General features: G+C 38.7%; 1 protein-coding gene and 1 long non-coding RNA gene across 2 annotated transcripts in view; one reads left to right on the top strand and one right to left on the bottom strand.

Moving 5' to 3' along the window:
* Positions 1-19,851, top strand: part of Oatp30B (Organic anion transporting polypeptide 30B) — a 170,680-nt gene that overhangs the window by 26,935 nt on the left and 123,894 nt on the right. The gene's annotated exons all lie outside the window — the stretch shown is intronic.
* Positions 4,356-8,605, bottom strand: LOC140225650 (uncharacterized). Its single transcript, XR_011900655.1, has 4 exons — positions 8,346-8,605; positions 7,394-7,531; positions 6,905-7,129; positions 4,356-6,394 (listed from the first exon to the last, which is right to left on the bottom strand). It is a non-coding gene; the product is annotated as an uncharacterized lncRNA (long non-coding RNA).

Below are 19,851 nucleotides of genomic sequence, written 5' to 3'. Positions count from 1 at the left end.
CTCTTTTCTCTCGCGGAACCCAAGAAAGGTCAGTTTGGCCGGGAAGATAGATGGAGCGATCACAGTCCCGATCTCTGTGTCGTATGATCGGTCCATCCGTCTTCCCGTCACTGCCGGTCTCGGTCGGGACAACTTGTTTGCTTGCAGCTTATTGCAGTCATTTCGAATTAGGGCAGCTCGCGTTGCTCCCAGCGCAATCGCGTCGAATTTCTGCGGAAATCCGGATTTTTCCGAGGGAATTCCGGAAGTTTGCCGTCCGCGAGGCAACCTTGCGAGAATATGAATCATTATCACGCTGCAGAAGCGATAAATGATCCCCGCCGACAATTTGTGATGTCACGCCATTTGCTCTGCTGCACTTGTGTATGTGAGCCTCGTTTGGGAAGGGTGAAATGGGCAGAGCGATCGATGGAACACCCGTGAGAGAGCGTTTAAGGGCCGTATTTATGGTCTTTCTTCAAACTGCTTCTTTCCTGAGGAAATCTCGTACACTGGGGAAAAAACACATTGGATCTAGAGTCCAGACTCTTAAAAACATCGACAAGAAAAAATACTCTTGATTCAATCGGATTTTTGCCTAAGTCAAGAACCAAGCCTCTTAATTTGAGCGGATTTCCTTTTGATTTAAGCTTAAATCTGATTGAATCAAGAGTGTTTTTTCTTGTCAATGTTTTCAAGAGTCTGGACTCTAGATCCAATGTGTTTTTTTTCCAGTGCCCTGTTCACGTTGCGACTGTGGGAGGCCTGAGGAGATCCTTAACAGCACCATAAAAAGGAAAATCGAACCGGTTATTTTCCAAATCACGTATGCGCCAACCGTCCGATTGTCCGACAACCGACAAGTCCAGAATTTCCGGAGAGCCCGGAAATAATACTGATTTCCTAAAGGTGGTCCAGAAGCAAGTGCGGAAATTCCGCAAGAAGGTCCGGAATTTTTTTAGTTTGTTGTCTTTTTTTTTATATTTATTAGCACGTCTTTGGAAATACAAATTTAGTACTTTTAGCTTAAGAATATGAAACATATATATCTTCGAGATAGCTAATTACTGTTGTCATTACTGTCTCAATTTGAGTGAGAAATTCAAATTCTTGAGATTTGTCGAATTTCGTCAATTATGGAAGTACTGAAAAAGTGCTGAATTTTTCTGTTGAGGAGGCACTGAATTTCTTGGAAATGTACTGAAAAAGTACCGTAAAGGTACTAATTTTCGGCCAGCCTGTTTTGTAGACACCGTGGGGCCAAAACTGCAAGTGGGAGAAAAACAAGAAAACACGTTTTATTCGCTTTTTTGACAATCCTTGAATTCCAAAAAAGTTACGTATTTTTAGGCGGCTATTTTGAAATCGGACATAATTGATTGACTAGAGAGGACAACGAAAAACCAACCCATCTACCACCAAAATAGAGTTTGGTGCTTACGTGATTTTGAAATTAATCGGTTCAATTCTGTAGAAAATATAACGAAATCTAATAAAAGAAACTTCCGAATTAGATCATTGTAAGGAGTAACAATAATTTTCCACCGCAAAAAGTAACTAATACGAAAGAAAAATCATTTGATTTTGACTAACCTTAAGTTAGGCACAAATTTATCTCAAAGTTGTAATAATCTGCAAAGGTTTTCATTGATAAAAATATGGCAACGTCTGAAGGTTCATACGGCATTTCTTAGCACGGCAGCAGAGCATCCACACTGACGGAACTTTAGGGGTGGGGTTTCGGTTTTATTACCTCGTGACCTGTTGGTCTGTGGCCGCATCAATCAGCCCCTGCTTACCAATACATGAGCCCCCCTAATAAAATTACAATTAACAATGGTGCAATGAGCAGTAGACGGTGGATCTCTTTTTTTTTCAAAAGTTCTAGACACGTTTCGGTTATGTTTGGCCCAAGCTGTATATTAGAACAAAAACATACACAGGCAGCCCAAAACGGAAACAGTAGAAAGAAAGCAATGAAACAGCGGAAACAAGGCTAAAATACGTAAAATTCTACGAGACGTTTCGGTGTCTTACGACCTTATTATCAACCGCTAAAAATAGTAAAGTACAAAAAAAAAAGGAAAAAAAGAAATTAAAATCAAATGAAACCAGCACGGTGTTACATGGTGATGGTATGAAAGACTGCCCGGCATGAAAGGCCGTCTTTCATACCATCACCATGTAACACCGTGCTGGTCTCGTTTGATTTTAATTTTTTTTTTTTTTTTTTTTTTTTTTTTTTTTTTTTTTTGTACTTAACTATTTTTAGCGGTTGATAATCGTGTCGTGAGACACCGCAACGTCTCGTAGGATTTTACGTATTTTAGCCTTGTTTCCGCTGACTCCTTGTTTTCTTTTTTTTCTTGATATTTTTTTTATTGGTATCTCAGCAAATGCATAATTTTACAAATTGTTTCTCTCTCTAAAGCTGTTTATAAAGCTGCTCGTCTCAGATAGTACCTTCCCCTCTCCGTATGGAACAATGTATTACTCCATCTGCAACTTATTCTTTAAGACTGCGAAGAGAGTCTCTAAATCCGAATATTCAACCAAACTCTACAAAAATTGCGCTTCTAAGAGTTTTCATATTCATATTCCTCATATTGGTTCCTCATATTGGATGGTCTCACATTGATTGCCAAAATCGAAAAATGCGTTTTTCTGATTTTGACGGTACAAGTCTCCAATCATGTTTATTTTTTGAAAGAAAACCAATTAACTGATTCTATTGAAACTCTCTGCAAATTTTCAAACCTCAAGCACAGTTTTCCTTGCGGCAAATAAAAAATAATTGAAGGTATTTTAAACGTTACAGTTGAGGCACGCGTTTAATCATTGCCACATAAAGAGTGGAAATTCAAGAAAATTCAATTCTCGAGTTTCGACGACATTGATTATTATTTCCATTGTATCACTAGTGGCTAAAATCCACAACTCGGAAGGAAAATGGGAATTGACAAGCTCGTTTCCACACCACCTTAGAAGAGCCCGATCAGGTACTACTCCTGGAGGTAGAGCTTACGGCGCGTTTTTTTTAACGTGGTATCGCCAAGAGCCCTAATCCACGGGGGAGGGGAGAAGGAAAGGAAAGGAAAGAAAAGGGAGAGGGTAGGAGAGAGGAAAGGAAGAGAGAAAAGAAAATAAAATACTCACCTACGCTCCATTTCTAGCCTCCATTACTAAAATGCAGTGCCCGCAGAAGACGGAAGAAGTGCCCTCCACAACTGATTAATGTGGATAATTAGAAAGGTATCTTACCTTCGGTTGCGGGAACCAGCGTCCAGCAGCAGCACCTGCAACAGAGAATAAAAAAAAGAAAAAAAAGAAAAGAAAAGAAAAAAAATCGACGATCCCGGTACGACGATCCTGGTACGGTGGCGATGATCCCTGCAACAGAGAATAAAAAAAAGAAAAGAAAGAAAAGAAAAGAAAAAAAAAATCGACGATCCCGGTACGACGATCCTGGTACGGTAGCGATGATCCCGGCACGGTGGCGGCCTCCCCCAACCCCGGCTTCCGGCGTCCCGGTTCCTTTCCCACCACCTCCCTTTTTTTTTTTTTTTTTTTTTTCTGTTCGTGGCTTGCTGAGATCCTCCGGGGCGCAACGCCCCGGAGCCGTCGTCGCCGGAGGGGCGCCCGCCGGGACCCCATAAGGGTCCGCTGGGCGCCCCCACCCCCGACCCCCCGCGAGGGGGGTCAAAAGCCCCCCCTTGCGGGGGGGCAAAGTGACCCCCCTCGCGGGGGGTCGGGGGCAGGGGACGCCCAACGGACCCACGGGGTCCCGGCGGGCGCCCCTGCCGGCGACGGCGGACCCCGGGACGTAACGCCCCGGAGGATCTCAGCAAGCCAGTCGCAGAAAAAAAAAAAAAAAAAAAAAAACCCCTACTCCTCCCCCCGTGATCCTATTCCGCGGCCCCTTCCCCCCTGGAAACCCTACTCCGCGAACCTACATGAATCCCACGGACCCCCCTCTCCCCGGAAAACCCCGAAACCCTACTCCGCGACCCCGCAACCAACCCCACGGACCCCCCTTTCCCCGGGAGCCTCCCCCCAGGAAACCTTACTCCGCGATCTTTCCCAACCCCACGAACCCCCCCTTTCCCCGGGAACCTCCTCCCTTAGCGAGCCACCCCCTCCCCCCGAGCCCGTTTCTTCAGCCGCTTCTCCTGAAACAAACGAAAACATCACGAATCATTAGTATGATTTGCAACAGGGGACGAGACTGCCTACTAGACTTCTAATTGGATTTTATTTTGAAATAAGGAACCATCATTTCTGGCCCATTTTAGAAACAACATGCATGTCATTGGTTTCCCTATGCAAATATGTGCTTTTATAGAAGAGCCAGAGATAGTGGTTCCTTATTGCAAAATGTGATCCAATTATTAGGTCCTCAGTATAGTTAAAAGCACTGTTCCATCATCATCCATTAGAGACGTATTTATCCTAGAAGGAACTATGTACATGGGATTCGCATGAAATATAGTTCCTTTTAGCATAAAAATGTCCAGTACTCTCTTGTCAAAATTTTTGTCAAGGCAACACGCCCTAATGAAATTTACTATTATTTTCCCAAATTTTAATTTTAATTGCAGTTACATACTGTCTTTGGACCACATCATGCAGCACTAACTACAAGTTTGCATTCAGTTGTAGTAATTTAAGTGCATAACGCAACAAGGAACTAATTTTTCTGGTTCTTTAAAAAATCACCTATTCGAGTGTATTTTTGGTACTTATGTTATTTCTACAGTGAACCAGAAAGACGATTCCTTTTTGCATAATGCAATTTAATTACTATCAGTTGAATACAATATTGTTTGATGGTAATACATGAGAACTATACGCAGAACTGGAAGTATATGTAAATATTTTAAAACAACTGATGGCCTTTAATTTAAGTGCTGTGCAATAAGTTTGAAATATTATTGTTTTAATTATTATTTTAATAGATTTTAGAAAATGAAATTAAAATAGATTGAATAATTCAACATTAAGGTGATTCGACGGATGCCATTTTTTGTGTCAGATCGACATGGGATATATCGCATCGATTCGTTCCATAATTTCAGCTACATGTCATTTTTTTCGAATTTTGAAATCGCACTTCTGTTGTCATGAGACTGAAGAATTCATGTACCAAAATTTGACAAAAAATTCAATGTAATAAAGGCGTGGTTTTTTTTAGAGGAAAAATATCGCATTCGATACTGCTATCGAAACTGCACTCGAATGCGATATTTTTCCTGTGAAAATACCACGCCTTTGTTACGTTGAATTTCCTCGTCAAATTTGGTAAATGAATTCTTCAGTCTCACGACAACAGAGGTGCGATCTCACAATTGGAAATAAAAATTAGAAGTAGCTGAAATCATGGAACGAATCGATGCGATATATCGCACGTTGCACGGACACAAAAACTGGCGTCCGTCGAATCCCCTTAAATTTTCACTTTAGATAGTTCACACTACTCATATTTTACACAACAAGTACACATGCTGGAGGGCACTACTTCCGTCCTCAATCCGGAACATTTTTTTCGTTTTTTGCAGACCTGAAACAAACTAAGAATAAAAAAATAGAAATGATTAGTTGGAGCTTAACCTAATTAGAAATTGAAAACTTTAGCGGGAAAATTTGATTGTTTATGCCAAATTATCTTGTCGAATCTGATACTTTCAAATATTCTCTCATATGGTATTCATTAATTGGAGGGCATTGGACGGACATTAAATGGCATTCAATTTCACATAATTGGACGATCTTTATCAAACGGAACCATGTGCATTATGAAACGAGCTCTGTTATGCACATATTCTTATAGGTCTTAGAGCTCATGTCTTAGTGCACACAGTTCCGTTTGGCAGAAATACGTCCAATTATGTGAAATTGAATGCAATTTCTCTCCATTTTTGTCATGCTTCCTTTTTTCTTCCGCTATGGACTCCATGAGCAATTAATCAGGGATTTTAATGTATTTTTCAAATGTAGACCAACTGGACGTATTTCAAATGCAGATCAACTGGACGTCTTTCTGTCAAACAGAACTATGTGCACTAGGACATGATTCCTAAGACCCATAAGAATATGTGCATAACAGGGCTCATGTCATAGTGCGCATAGTTTCGTTTCATAGAAGTACGTCTCTTGGTTAGTTATGCCAAAATCTCTGTTAAATTTTATACCATTAATTATAATTTAAAATTATAGAAAATCTTCCACGAAATGTTTCACATCCACTTTGAGGGGGCACATCGCCTTTTAGAAAGCACAATGAGTGACATCATCACCCGCATCGATGCACATTGTAGTTTTTACTATTTTGGTTCCATAAATCACTGAAAATTGATTGCACCGGTTGGCATTCAGCATGCATACTGTAAAGGTGCATTTTCGGCAGACCTGAAACAAACTAAGAAATAAAAAAATGGAATGATTAGTCAAGAGATTAACCTAACTCGAAAATAAAAACTTTAGCGAAAAAATTGTATTATTCACTTTGAATGAACTTGTCAAAACTGACACTATCTAAAAGTACTATAGTAAAAAATCTGAAAATCATTAATATCATTTGGAAAATAATGCAATTAATTTTTCTCTATTTTTGTCCTTTTTTCTTCTACTGTTTTTCATGAGCAATTAATCAGTAATTTTAATGTATTTTTCAATTGTAGATTAATTGGACTGAATTTTGCAATTTGGAACTATAAATGGTAGCCCGGTTTAACAACAACGTATGTGCCATTAGTTTCCCTCTGCACAGAAGTGTTTTTCCAGAAGAGCCAGACTTTATAGTTCCAAATTGTAAAATGCAGTCCAATTCAAATTGTACGGGTACTTTCTAGTGCATTAATACCAACATTTCTATTACTTCTTACGAAATTACAAGTAATTAAAAATCTAAAAAGATCCATTCAACTACCTTATTTTTACGTCCTATCGTAAAGGAGTACATTGCCCATTCAGACAACACTGCTAGGTACATAGCAAGAAGGCGGTGTTTCTTCACCATTCAAATTAATGCACATCATGGCACCTTCCACGTTGGTACCTGTAAATCACTCGATCTTCCTCAATGCTAGGACTTTGTGGACAATAGTGAAAAAATGAAGTAAAACAGCTTCTAATATTCTCGTTTCTTGCCGATCTGAAAATAAAATAAACGAAAGTAAATTAGTTGAGGTAAACAAAGTATGAAAAGTAAAATGAATTAAAGTTGAACAGTTTACCAGCCAGTAAAAAAGCAAAAAGAGCAAAATCAATACAAAGTAACGTGAGACTGTTTTCACTGTGTTCGTTTCTTGCCGATCTGAAGAAGAACAAAAAAAAGGGACATAAAATCAACATGGAGATTAAAATTAGCATGATATTTGAGAGAAAAATGAAAGTGCTGCAAAGCAATTTTACTTACGATCAATATGCTGAAAAGGAGCTTCCACTCTGACCATGTCTTTTGTCAATTCAGGAAGTTAGTATGCAGCTTTTGAAGAGGAGAATAAAAATCCAACTTTAAACAATTAGTTGAAACCATTTCATAAGGTTTGCCGATCTGGAAAAAAAGAAAAATCAAGCAAACAAATGTAATAAACATCCAATTTAAATCAATATTGTAGCTTATGCGCAATTATTTTTTAGTAGTAAGTAGCATATCGATGGCTGAAGGTAAAAAATGTACACCTCTGATTCTGACGTTGCAAATCGCTAATCATGTCTCATTTTTTTTTTTTTTTTTTTTTTTATTTTTTTATTTTTTTTTTTTAAATCAAATCCTAATTAACAAATTTTCTTTAAATTTCTGAGAATCTTCTTCTTTTTTTAAAATATTCGCAGAGAATTTGTGGAAGACATGTGACTGGTTTTCTTGGAAAAAGTCAAACACCATTTATAATTAGGAATTTCCAAACGCTGTGATAGAGCTACGCATTCTTTAAGTACGACCATCTAATTTGATGTTATTCTCAATGCAAAAGCATTACTCTCAGTCCAGAAAAGTTGGAAAAATAATATGAATCATTGTAAATTGATAATTTCTTTCTTCGAAGAAATCATATGAATTATAAGGATTCATTCAAAAAAAAAAATTCATTTTCAGAAATTCATGATATCATGAAATAGGCACGACTATAAAAATAAAAAATTGAAATAGAATAACCAAACTGAACTAAAAAAAAAAAAAAAAATTCAACGATTAAAAATTTTAAATTTCAAAAGTAGAAATAGAAAATAGAAAAAAACCAATTTTAAAATTTGAAGAATAAAAATCTCAGAAAACTAAGTAATATAAATTTCAAAATTTAAAAACTGATAAGTATACAGTTTAAATATTATGAGGATAGGAGGTATGAAAAAACTATCATACTCACATAGTAGGAGCTAAACTCATCTTGCGATTCCATTTGCTAACTGCACTGCACTGCTCTGCACCATTAATCCACTGCACCATTAATCCACTACACCACTAATCCACTACACCACTGACCCACTGACCTTATCACCCATTGAACCACTTCACTCACTGAACCCACACTGATAGAACTTTAGGGGTGGGGTTACTCTTTTATAATCTTGGTCTGTAGCCACCACAAACAACCCCTCCCCCTCCCCCTACTCACCCTTCTTGCAATTAGTATGTAATTTAGAAACTTTTTCCTTGTTATCAAGTTCTGGAAAATTCGAATTTTTCGGAACAAAGGGAGGAAGGGATTCCTTCGTAAACATTATTAGCCAGGTACGCTGCCGTGTTAAGGAAAAACGCCGTATGAGCATTTAAGAGTTGCCAAATTTCCTCCAGTAAAATGTTAATTTTTCAGGAGAATTATGAATATTTCCTTTTGAAATTTTGAGATACTATAGGTTAAATTGCGATTGAAATCCTGTAAAAAATTGGTAAAAAAATATCCATAAGTTTTCGAGGATCTTCGTATTTTATCGATGGAAATTTGGCGACGTCCGAAGGCTCATACGGCGTTTTTCCTTATCACGGCAGTGTGCGCAAGGGCCTTTGTTTTATTGAGATGAAGACACCTCACGACCTCACGGGTCCAAAACAATGAAAGGGAACTGTCTGAACATTCAAGCGTTGCCAAACTTTCCGCTTTAAAATACCAATTTATTTTCTAGGAAAGCTGTGAATATTTTTCCTTTAGAAATTCAGGTATAGCTTTGGTCAAAGTTCGATCGTCGGCAGATCCAAGTGGGGAGGGGCATAGGGGACGTGCATCCCTTCCCCGTTCGCCTGAAGAAAAAAGTACGGAGAAAAGGAGGAAGAAAAGGAGGAATAAAAACGGGAAGGCTAAGAACTTTCTACACCCCTCACTGAGAAAAAACTATGGTTTATAAACCTATTAGAGGTAAATATGGAACACCTATAATAGTCGTAAATAAACTAATGATTCTCGGTCTGTGAACCATACTAAGGTCTCTGTACCTAATTAAGGTACCCCGTACCATAACTAAGGTGTATGTGCTATTATTATATGTAGAGGTACTACTATTAGTGGTGTTCCATATTTACCTCTAATAGGTTTATAAGCCATAGTTTTTTCTCAGTGCTGTACTGCTGTGCTAAGGAAGAACGCCGCATGAACATTTGTGAAATGCCGAATCTCGTTTGATAAAACATGTATTTTTGACGAAATTTATGCATATTTTCCCGGGATTTTTTAAGATGTTTTAGATTAATTACGTACATGATTATCTGAAATTTTTGGAAAAAAAAATTCACAATTTTCCGAGTAAATTCTGTTTTTATCGAAGGAAATATGGCAACGTCTGGAGGCTCATGCGACGTCCTTCCTTAGCGCGGCAGTTTACGTCGATAAAACATCGGGATGTAGCTGAAAGTTCGAGATGAATAACCTTAAATTTCAACTTTTCGATGTTTCATATTTTATTGACATTTCACGGAGAATGTAATGAAATACCGCGTGAAATTTCATATTCTTAGTTTTCATGAAGATTAAATCTCCAGGTGTAGAAAGGGCATCTCTTGGTTGCAGAGCCTCAAAATCTTCGCCAACGTTTCATCCGATATGGTGAAAGCTAATGCATGTAATTCGTTGTGATTCTTGATGAATATTCTTTTTGATTGAACAGTGCTGTGAACGTAAAATTTCAGAAAAATTTCCGAATAGTTTCCTCTCTAAAGGATAAATTGGACTACATTTTGCAATTAAGAACTATAAATTCTGGCCCGGTTCAAAAACAATGTATGTGCCATTAATTTTCCCGTGCACATAAGTGTTTTTTCAGATGAGCCAGAATTTGCAGGTCCAAATTGCAAAATGCAGTCCAATTAGCGCTGGAGATTCTGAAACACCGCAACCGAGAAATGCGCTTTCTGCACCCAACGCCACAATTTCCGTCTAAGCCCGCCGTGGACGGTAACGAACGCTTTTCTTCCAGTAAAATAAAGTCATTGTGGTCAAATCATTGATTCCAGCAATTCCACCCCAGTGAACTGATTATTGAAATGATAGACCAAACTATTGACAAAGAAGATATAGGGAGTATGGAGCGATCTTATTGGTTGAAATGGGTGGTTCCTTTAGACTAAGGGAGAAAATGATGGACTAACTATCGGGTCTCTCGTGGGTTGCCGTTGGTTAGTATATTACCTACCTCGTCTGTCCATTGCAGCCACTCTCTTCCACCAATAGAATCCCTCCATATCCTTTTTGTCATCTTTCTCTATTCAACTCTATTTCAACAATCAGCTCGCAGCATGGATAGAATGTTTTTGAATGAGTTTTAACTTCCGAAGAGGAACTCAAAATTAGACGTATTTCTGCCAAACGGAACTATGTGCATCATGATGTGAGCCCTGTCATGAATATATTCTTATGGACCTCAGGGCTTCTTAATGCACATAGTTCCGTTTGGTAGAAGTACGTCCAATTGGACCCAACCAAGTTAAAATAGACCGCATTAAGCAGAAAAGAAGCAAGCCACATCAGCTATTGCCAAATTTAATCGGTCAATTTAATTTTTCACATGGAAACGGTTGTGCGGATTTTTGTGCAAATTTCCGTGAATTTTCTGCATGGTACGCAGCAAATTCCTCTGAATTTTTCAAAGAATCTTCCTTCAAACCTTCTCTTGTGAAAAATTAAACTGCTCAGCTAAATTTGGCAATAGCTGATGTGGCTTGGTTCCTTACTGCTAAACATGGTCCATTTTTACCCGTTTGGCGCCATTCCACTTTACTCGGGTGGAATGGAAAGAGGGTCAAAATCAACTCAAAGAGCAAAGGTTCAATAATTTGTCAGGAGTTACGGGAGGAGTTCGATCGTATCGGGAGCGACGCCGTGTTTTAGGCCACATGCAGTGACTGTGCAATGCGCCCGAACCTACGGACATGACGACGGGGTTGCGTTAGTTGTGATCGTTTTGAGTCTTTACCGCCGCGCACAGCAGCGTTGCCAAATGGACCTCTGATACAAGTTGGACATTTTTCATTTGAGATTCATTCTCACTGCCATGTTACCGGAGAGAGCAGTAACTCCAGAAATGAAGATAGGTACGAGAAATTAAAACACGACAGTATGGAAACAAAAAGTATAGGTAAAAACAGCTGATAAAACAGGGTGTCTAGCGACCGGGAAATGTCGGGGAATTTTTTTGGGTGTCAGGAAAATCAGTGAAAGCATCAGGGAATCTGCGAAAATTCGGCATGGCTGGGAATTTAATCTTGCAAGCTATTCTCGTGTCAGGGAAACGTTAGGGAAATCGAAAAACACGGATTTTTCGGAAATTGTTTCGTGGAGTTTTCTCTTGCCGAGATTTCTAACAAAATTTCCACCAGAATTTCTGCTGATGCATGTCTTTTATATTCTAAGAATGATTAAAAAATATCTCGCTTAAGTTTAGGCGCCCTATATTTGCCTCTACTTATCTCCTAAAACATGAAAAACATTTTTACCTACATCTAACGAGTTCAAACGCGTCGAATAATTTGGAATATTTTTCCTTTTTGTCTAGGAAGTGTGAGGGAATTTAAACCTTTCCCATCGGGTTTTTAGCCATTTTTGTCAGGGAAATCAAGGAAACGTCAGGGAATTTATTTTTTGAAAATTGCTGGACACCCTGAATAGGTATAGGGAAGAGTAAAATCGCTTGAAAGGTAGGACGTTTTGAGACCCCCATTCCTATGCAAAAAACAACACAATTTTTTTGAAAAAACAAATGGCAACCTATTCCCAACGGGCTGATTATTATCGAAATCGATAGGTTAGGTTAGGTTTGGGCCCTTCGAGCGCCAGCTTTTTGGTAACCAACGCCAAATAAATTATCTTGGTTTGGAGTTAACAGCAACTATTCTCGTCGCGCGAATCGTGTTCTACGTGAAATTTCCAAGAGGAACCGTCATCAGAATACTTAAACCCGACCCTTGTCTTGTGGTCAATTCCAGTTTCGACAGAAAATTCGCTAACAATTAGCTTGATCTCGGAGCGAGATCCCACACAACTTCACTCCTACCGTAACCCCAGTCTCATCCCTCCCAAGGCGTGAATAATCGAAGATCGATATTTCCCATTCGAAGCTATGGTAAAAAATCGATCATAACGCGTCCGTTGTGAACACTCTGTTTGTCGATCCTTTTCCGTAGGTTAAATGACAGATCAATCGATACATCGCAAAGCACGCCACGGCGCTGATTCCTCGAACTTTCGCAGCAAGTCCCAAGAAAGAATTATACTCGGAAGTTGGCAACTTCGGGCTAACAAGCGCATTGCCGTCGACTAGCGTCGCAGCGAGGAACTTAGACACCCCCCCCCCTCCACCGGTCCCCCCGGGGCGAAGTTTCAAGCGAAGTTGTTGAATTGTATGTACGAATGTAGTCGAGTCTCCTAAACTTCGTCAATGAGGTCTCGCTGTATCTTACTGGCAGTTTTCCGCTTGTGAGCACCAGTTCAGTATGCTCAAGTGATCTGCGTATCAGTGGCGTGGCGTGAATTGCGATGTATCGATTGTTATGCCATTTAAACCTATGAAAAAAGATCGATTATCAGGGTGTTCGCAGCGAACATCTTAATGATCGATTCTTTACCACGGATTCAAATGGGGGAACTATCGATAATCGATTATTCACGCCACGCCACTGGACCCACGCTTCCGAACCGCACTCTCAAGTTGAATGTCAAAATCGATGTTTTCAAATGTTATGCTCCTACGAAGTATGCACGACTGTGTCAGAGGCGTGGCGTGCTTTGCGATAGATCGATTGATCCGCCATTTAAACCTATGGAAAAAGATCGATTAACAGGGTGTTCGCAACGAACGCCGTAGTAATCGATTCTTTACCACGGCTTCAAATGGGGATTTATCGATAATAGATCATCGATCTTTCGCGTCTCGCCTCTGGACTGTGAGCGAATTGATGTAAGTGCGGCTGGGGATTTCGATTCGACACCGGGCGCCAACTCAGAGACAGAAGCGGATCCGTCAATTTGGCAACTCCGAATTTCGTCCATTTAAACCTATGTTTAATAATCGATTTAAGTCGAAGCACCTGGTCCCTCCAAGAATCGATACATTGCTATAGGTTTAAATAGAGAAAAACAACGTTGCCACTTTGCTATGGATCCACCAGTGCTCTGAGATACAAAATGGAATTACATATTGATGCCTAAGGTACGATAGCGCCTAACTGACAATTTTAGCAAAAATGAGGTAGCAACTTTGCCGCATTCTACAGTATTAATTTGATTCGATGGACGCTATATTTTGTGTCAGAACGACTTGCCATGTATCGCATCGATTGGTTCCATTTTCTCAGCTACTTTTCATTTTTTTCGAATTTTAAGATCGCAATTCTGTTGTTTGGAGACTAAAGAATTCACGTACCAATTTTGACATACAAATTCAACGTAATATAGACGTGGTTTTTTTAGAAGAAAAATATCGCATTCCAGTGCAGTTTCGATCTTAGTATCTAAAGCGATATTTTTCCTCTACAAAAACCACGCCTTTATTAAGTTGAATTTGTATGTCAAAATTGGTGAGTGAATACTTTAGTCTCCTGACATAATCGAGCTTTCACGCCTTTGATGACCAGAGTAATGCTGATTCTCAAGAAAGGTCGGGGCAAATGGATTGCTTTTACGAAAAGGAACCACTAGCATTGCAATGATGCTAAGATTGTGCAACTTCATCTTTTGCAATAAAATTGCGGAAATCGTGAAAAACTATGAAATTTAAATGGTAATTTTTGTCTTAAATTTACAGTTTTTAGCGAGTAAAATAGAAACTATTAATGGATAATCGGGGTTTTCCTTCAAGACAAAAGAAGTTGCACAATCTTAGCAACATTGCAATGCTAGTGGTTCCTTTTTGCAAAATGCAATCCAAATATCGATCGGTTCATCCGTAGTGGCCGACGGCCAAGTCACCTTGGAGAGGCGCTGGAAAGTTAAAAAACTTTTTCCTCTCCTCTTATTTCCTCTCCTCCTCGGCCCGACGGTTTATTTCGCTGTGTCTCAAGTTTTGATGAGAGCCCCTCAAGTCCGTTTAAAATCAAAAGCTGTTAAAACTTGGCGCTTGTTTTTCCGCCTTTGGTGCAGCTTGAAAAGAGCAGCGGCGAAAACTTTGGCCTTAGTCGGGTTATTCAATGATGACGCTTTATTTCTGCTTATTTGCCTTTCACTTTTCGCCGCCTCTCGGCTCAAGTGTTTGGACTGCTGCGGGTCTGTTGGAACCTCGTGCATGCCGAAGATCATCTTAGCTGGAATGTCACATTGCTTAAGACTGATTCTTTTGAGTGTTTCTGGTTACCCGCTGAGAAAAAGTATTGCAATCCCAACTATACTCCTGGCTGCTTGTGGCGCCAAATAATAAGAGTTTGTTAGTGAATTCTTTAGTCTCCTGACAACAGAATTGCGATCTCAAAATACGAGGTAAACGACGAGAATCTGAAAAAATGGAACTAATCGATGCAATATATCGCATTTCGTTCTGACATAAAATATAGCGTCCATCGAATCACCTTAAGGTGATTCGTAGACCATTGAGTTTTCAAGAGCGGGAGGTTTGAATTCACGCGTCAAGAAGCTTTCAATATCTTAGTAAGGAATTGATTTCAGTAATTTTCGTTGCGCAAATCGTGTTTTACGTAAAATTTTGGTCAGGAAACATGTATCAGAATGCTTAACTTCGTACCTTGTCTAGTGGTCCATTGCAACTATTCGCTTGCAACGACAGGATGCCTCCATTTGATCTTAGTCTTTTCTGTCTATCGTTTTGTGTATCAATTCCAATAATCAGCCCGCAGACGGCGACCTAACCTAACCTAACCTAACTCAGATTCATTCCTCTCCGAGTGCTCGTCAATTTATAACCCTCTCCACGGGAGTATTGCACAAAAAAGGAAATCGACCTTCTACGGCCTCGCAGTAAAATTTCCTGTCAATATAAGCTCCAAATATAGGCTGAGCGATTTCCACGAACTGCCCGAGGAATTTTCCCATTCGCATCATGAAGTATGTACGCGTGCTCGTTAATTGTTCGCAGAATTACACCGCCGACCAAAAATGTGCCCTCTGCTGCGTCCGCAAGCGATGGACGGTTAATTTTGGAGCTTTCGAAGGGTTTTCAAGAGCTTCGTGTCGTGTTGCCGCACCAGACGCGGTAAAGGGTGAATTTAACAGCAGATAAGACTGCCGTTTTACCAAAGAAAACCGTAACGTCCGCATCTTCGAAATCGAGTTTCCTTCAAATTCGTTTGATTTAGTTTTGACTGATCAATCTTAAACAGAAAAATTAGCCTTATTTATACAACAAAAACGAGATCTATTCGAGAAAGCGGTGAGTGCGTTAATTAGTAATCTCGACGTCCTTTCAAACCAAACTGCAGTAAGCGTACATTATTCCGTGAGAAAGCTGCTCTTATTGCTGTTCCAGTAAAATACCCTTTTCTGCTAATGTCTAACCCTCAGATGTGTGTTTTGTGCAACCAAAACGCCACCATGCAAGCATGCAGAATATAGTACGTTCTGCCATCTTGAAAAAAAAACCCTTTTTTATGTAATTGCAACTAAAATTTGTCCACCACTAAATATCCATGTAATTTTTGAGGGCCTTCTCGAATGCAGGCCTGCAGAACGGCCGTGCTAAAGAAACACGTCGTATGAAAAAATATCCATGTAATTTTTGAGGGCCTTCTCGAATGCAGGCCTGCAGAACGGCCGGGCTAAAGAAACACGCCGTATAAACATTCGAATGGTTCCAAATTTCTCTTAAACACTTAATTTTAAAGAAAGTCATGCTTATTTTTCTCTGAAACATTCAGATATTTTAGATTAAACTGAGAACAAAATTGTCTGAAAAACCGAAAGAAAAATCTTCACAACTTTTTAAATAAATTCTTCATTTATCAAAATAAATTTGGCATCGCCTGAAGGTTCATACGGCGTTCTTCCTTAGCGCAGCAGTGAATAAGCTTATAGTATAGATACTCGATGGCACGATCCGTGGATTGCGGGCGAACAAAGTGCATTCAGCTCAAAACACGATGCTCATTCTCGCAGGCGCAGTGTAGGCAATTTGCACATCGTGCATACGGTGTAGCGTTTGAAGTATCCATGCAATGTCGAAGGCGCTGTGTCGGGTGCTGCAACAATTGGAATTCGCAGAGTCCAGTGAATTGAAACTCGTATCAGAGGTCCCTTTTGCTGACAACTCTGGAAGTGCTTTAATTTTGGTAAAAACAATTATAAATTACCACTCGCACACTGGTTTTTGTTCAAATAACTGCAGCTAATGTTTTTTTTTTTTTTTTTTTTTTTTTTTTTTTTTCATATCACTTAAAGCGCCTTTATTATATAAGTCAAAGTTGCTTTTATCTCGCTGATTTTTTAGCTACTGCGGAAATTCTCCGCTGAAGTTAATCCGAGCGCACTACGTAACAGTGCGTCAGAAAAATGTGTAGATTGGTATTGAAAGCGTACTCTGAAGAGATTTGGCGCCTCTATTTGAATGATGATAATTTCATGAGAAACGGACACTGAAAAAAAAAAAGAATCTTAAATTTGCCGCCGAGAACATATTTTTTCTTAAATTAGGAATTTGCCTCTTAATGTAACTAAACTACATTTTTGCGTAACTCAATATATTTATTTCTTGAATCAAGAAAAATTCAGCCTCAATCGAGAAAAAGAAAATTCTCGGCGGCAAATTCAAGAATCATTATGCTTGAGCCGAACACTTTTTTTTTTTTCAGGAAAGATTTGTTCGGTAAATTCTCTGCCGAGACGGTGCTCAGCACGTTTTCTCAAAATTTCACTTTCGTACTTACTGATCCTCTCGGTAACATGGCAGAAGATATCCCACCCCAAATTTCATGGAGAAATAACCCCCGCCCCCCATAATAGCAAAAATAATTCCTATAGATAAAACATAATAAAAATGAGCAACAACAAAATAAGTGTCATGCAAACAGACATCAACAGAAGAATTACCAAGAATAATTCCAATTAATCCGCCCATGGTAAATATGACCCACCACCATGGTAGAGGTATCGTAGTTCTTTTAGCTTATATCTGTGGTCTGATTATCATTGAAAAAGTTACTAGGGCTTACAAATTTTGTATAAGATTTATCTGAATTTTAGTTTTGGTTAGTTTATTTACTCAAATTATTAAATTTGATCTTATTTATTTTTCTATCTTTATTTCAACTTTTAAAATTAATTACTATGAACTTTATTTCATGAGAATTGATCTCATTTGTCAACGACCTTTATCTTTTTAAAACTCAGATGAAGGGGAGGTCTTTATTTTCTGGCAGCAGTTTCCTCAACTGAAAGTTGACGGAGGCGTTTTTAATTAACTCGGTCTTAGTATCCTGTGGGAAGCGATACCATCATGTGGTCAATCTGCTACAGTAAGGGGGTGGGTGGGGGGGTGTAGAGGAGAAGTTCAAGGGATTGAAATGTTTAAGCCATACAGAAGCGCTACAAAAGTTACCAGAGCTTTTTCGGCTCTTTACCCGTCCTAGGCTTGAGACCCTGGATGCTTATGAAGGAATACCAAGTAAATCTTGTGGTTGGAAATCTTAATTAGAATTAAATAACTTAGAATTTTTCGGAAACATGACGTACAACTCTGGTAGAAACAGGAATTTTAGTATAGTAATGGTGAAATCGGAAAATCGTTTATCGGTGTACCGTGTAGCTGATTTATGTTGTGCATTTGGATCGCATTTAGCAAAAAGGAACCACAGCGCGATTATACTACTGTACAAATGTTACTTCTCCTTAATTATGAAAAAAATCTCTCAAAGTGGCGAATACCTTTGGCTTCCCGCCAAAAAACTGTTAATTATAAAGAAAAATAATTGTGTAAATTCTAATACTGTACATATATAATAAGTATTTTTAAAAGAGAAGGAGAAGTTGCACGATTTTGAGAACACACTGGAAAAAAAAAAAAAAAAAAAAACACTTTGGATCTAGAGTCCAGACTCTTAAAAACATCGACAAGAAAAAGTACTCTTGATTCTTTGAAAACTTTAAATAGCTCAATTAAATTTGGCAGTAGCTTATGTGGTTTGGTTCGTTTCTGCTTAACACGGTTCTTTTTAAGGATGGAAAAACGTAAGTTTCTCCCAATTTTAACATATTTTTGTTTCTGTACCTAATTTCTGCTCCCTCATTTTCTTCTAATTCCGTTCTGAATTTCTTTTGTTTCAGGTAAGAATCTTTCAACTATTCTTTCCAACTTGCAAGTATTAGTCTATCAAATACATACGTGTTAAAATTTTGTAAGTATGACGCTCTTTCTCCGAGTGGCAGATGGGTACTCTATAATTTTAACGTATGTCGGCCCGACGAGACAAGACATACCCCAATCCTAACCATATGAAATATATCGCATTTCGATGTTTTATCTGCTGTCCAAGAAAGTATAGGTGATATAACAGCGATCCGATTATTGAAATGTATAGACAAAACTATGGATAAAGAGGACAAATGGGATATGCAGGGATCCTATTGGCTGAGCGCACTGGGAAAAAGAAAAAAGAAAATAAAAAACACACATTGGATCTAGAGCCCGCAGACTCTTAAAAACATCGACAAGAAAAAGTACCTTTGATTCAATCAGAATCTAGCTTAAATCACGAACCAAGCCTCTTAATTTAAGCGGATTTCGGTTTGATTCAAGCAAAAATCCGATTGAATCAAGAGTATTTTTTCTTGTCAATGTTTTCAAGAGACTAGACTCTAGATTAAATGTGGTTTTTTTTCCAGTGCATTGTAATCGCGCTGGTTTCTTTTTTCTAAATATGATCCATTTGACACATGCTTTTCGCTATATTATTGATTCCTAAAACCAAAAATCACCTTTGTTTTCGTCTATCATGTTCCAAGTTTCTGAAAAATTGAATTTTCCACTAAAAATACTCACTTTTGAATGAAATATGATGTTTTCAACAAATTAGCACATGCAGATAAAAATCAATTCCATTTTTGGACTTGACGCCAAAAAATGTCAAGGAATAACCTATCAAATACCTTTTTTTGATGCAGACCTGTGAAATTTAAAAAAAAGGATTGAAGAATTAATACCAGGTAATAAATAATTTGAGTTCTCAATCACGATAATAGGATAACAAAGGTTTGACCCGTAGTGCTTATGAATTTTACCGTGGCCGGAAATTTCGCAGTTTCTCAGGCATCGGACCGTAATTTCCGCTCCAATGTTTTAAACTTTCCCCGACGATTTGTCTCGGTCGTTGAGAATTCCTTATGGCCTGGTTACACGCTCAAATTTCCGTCAAATTCCGATCAAAATGATGACCAAGATGGCGGTCGAGAGTTATCTAGATTGATGAGTAATATTAATTAAAACAGCGTGTTGATTGAAATAAGCATG

The sequence above is a fragment of the Bemisia tabaci genome, chromosome 10, assembly GCF_918797505.1.
Source record: "Bemisia tabaci chromosome 10, PGI_BMITA_v3".
Taxonomy (NCBI): domain Eukaryota; kingdom Metazoa; phylum Arthropoda; class Insecta; order Hemiptera; family Aleyrodidae; genus Bemisia; species Bemisia tabaci.
The sequence above is the reverse complement of the archived record's forward strand: the minus strand, read 5'-3'. Positions and strand labels throughout refer to the sequence as shown.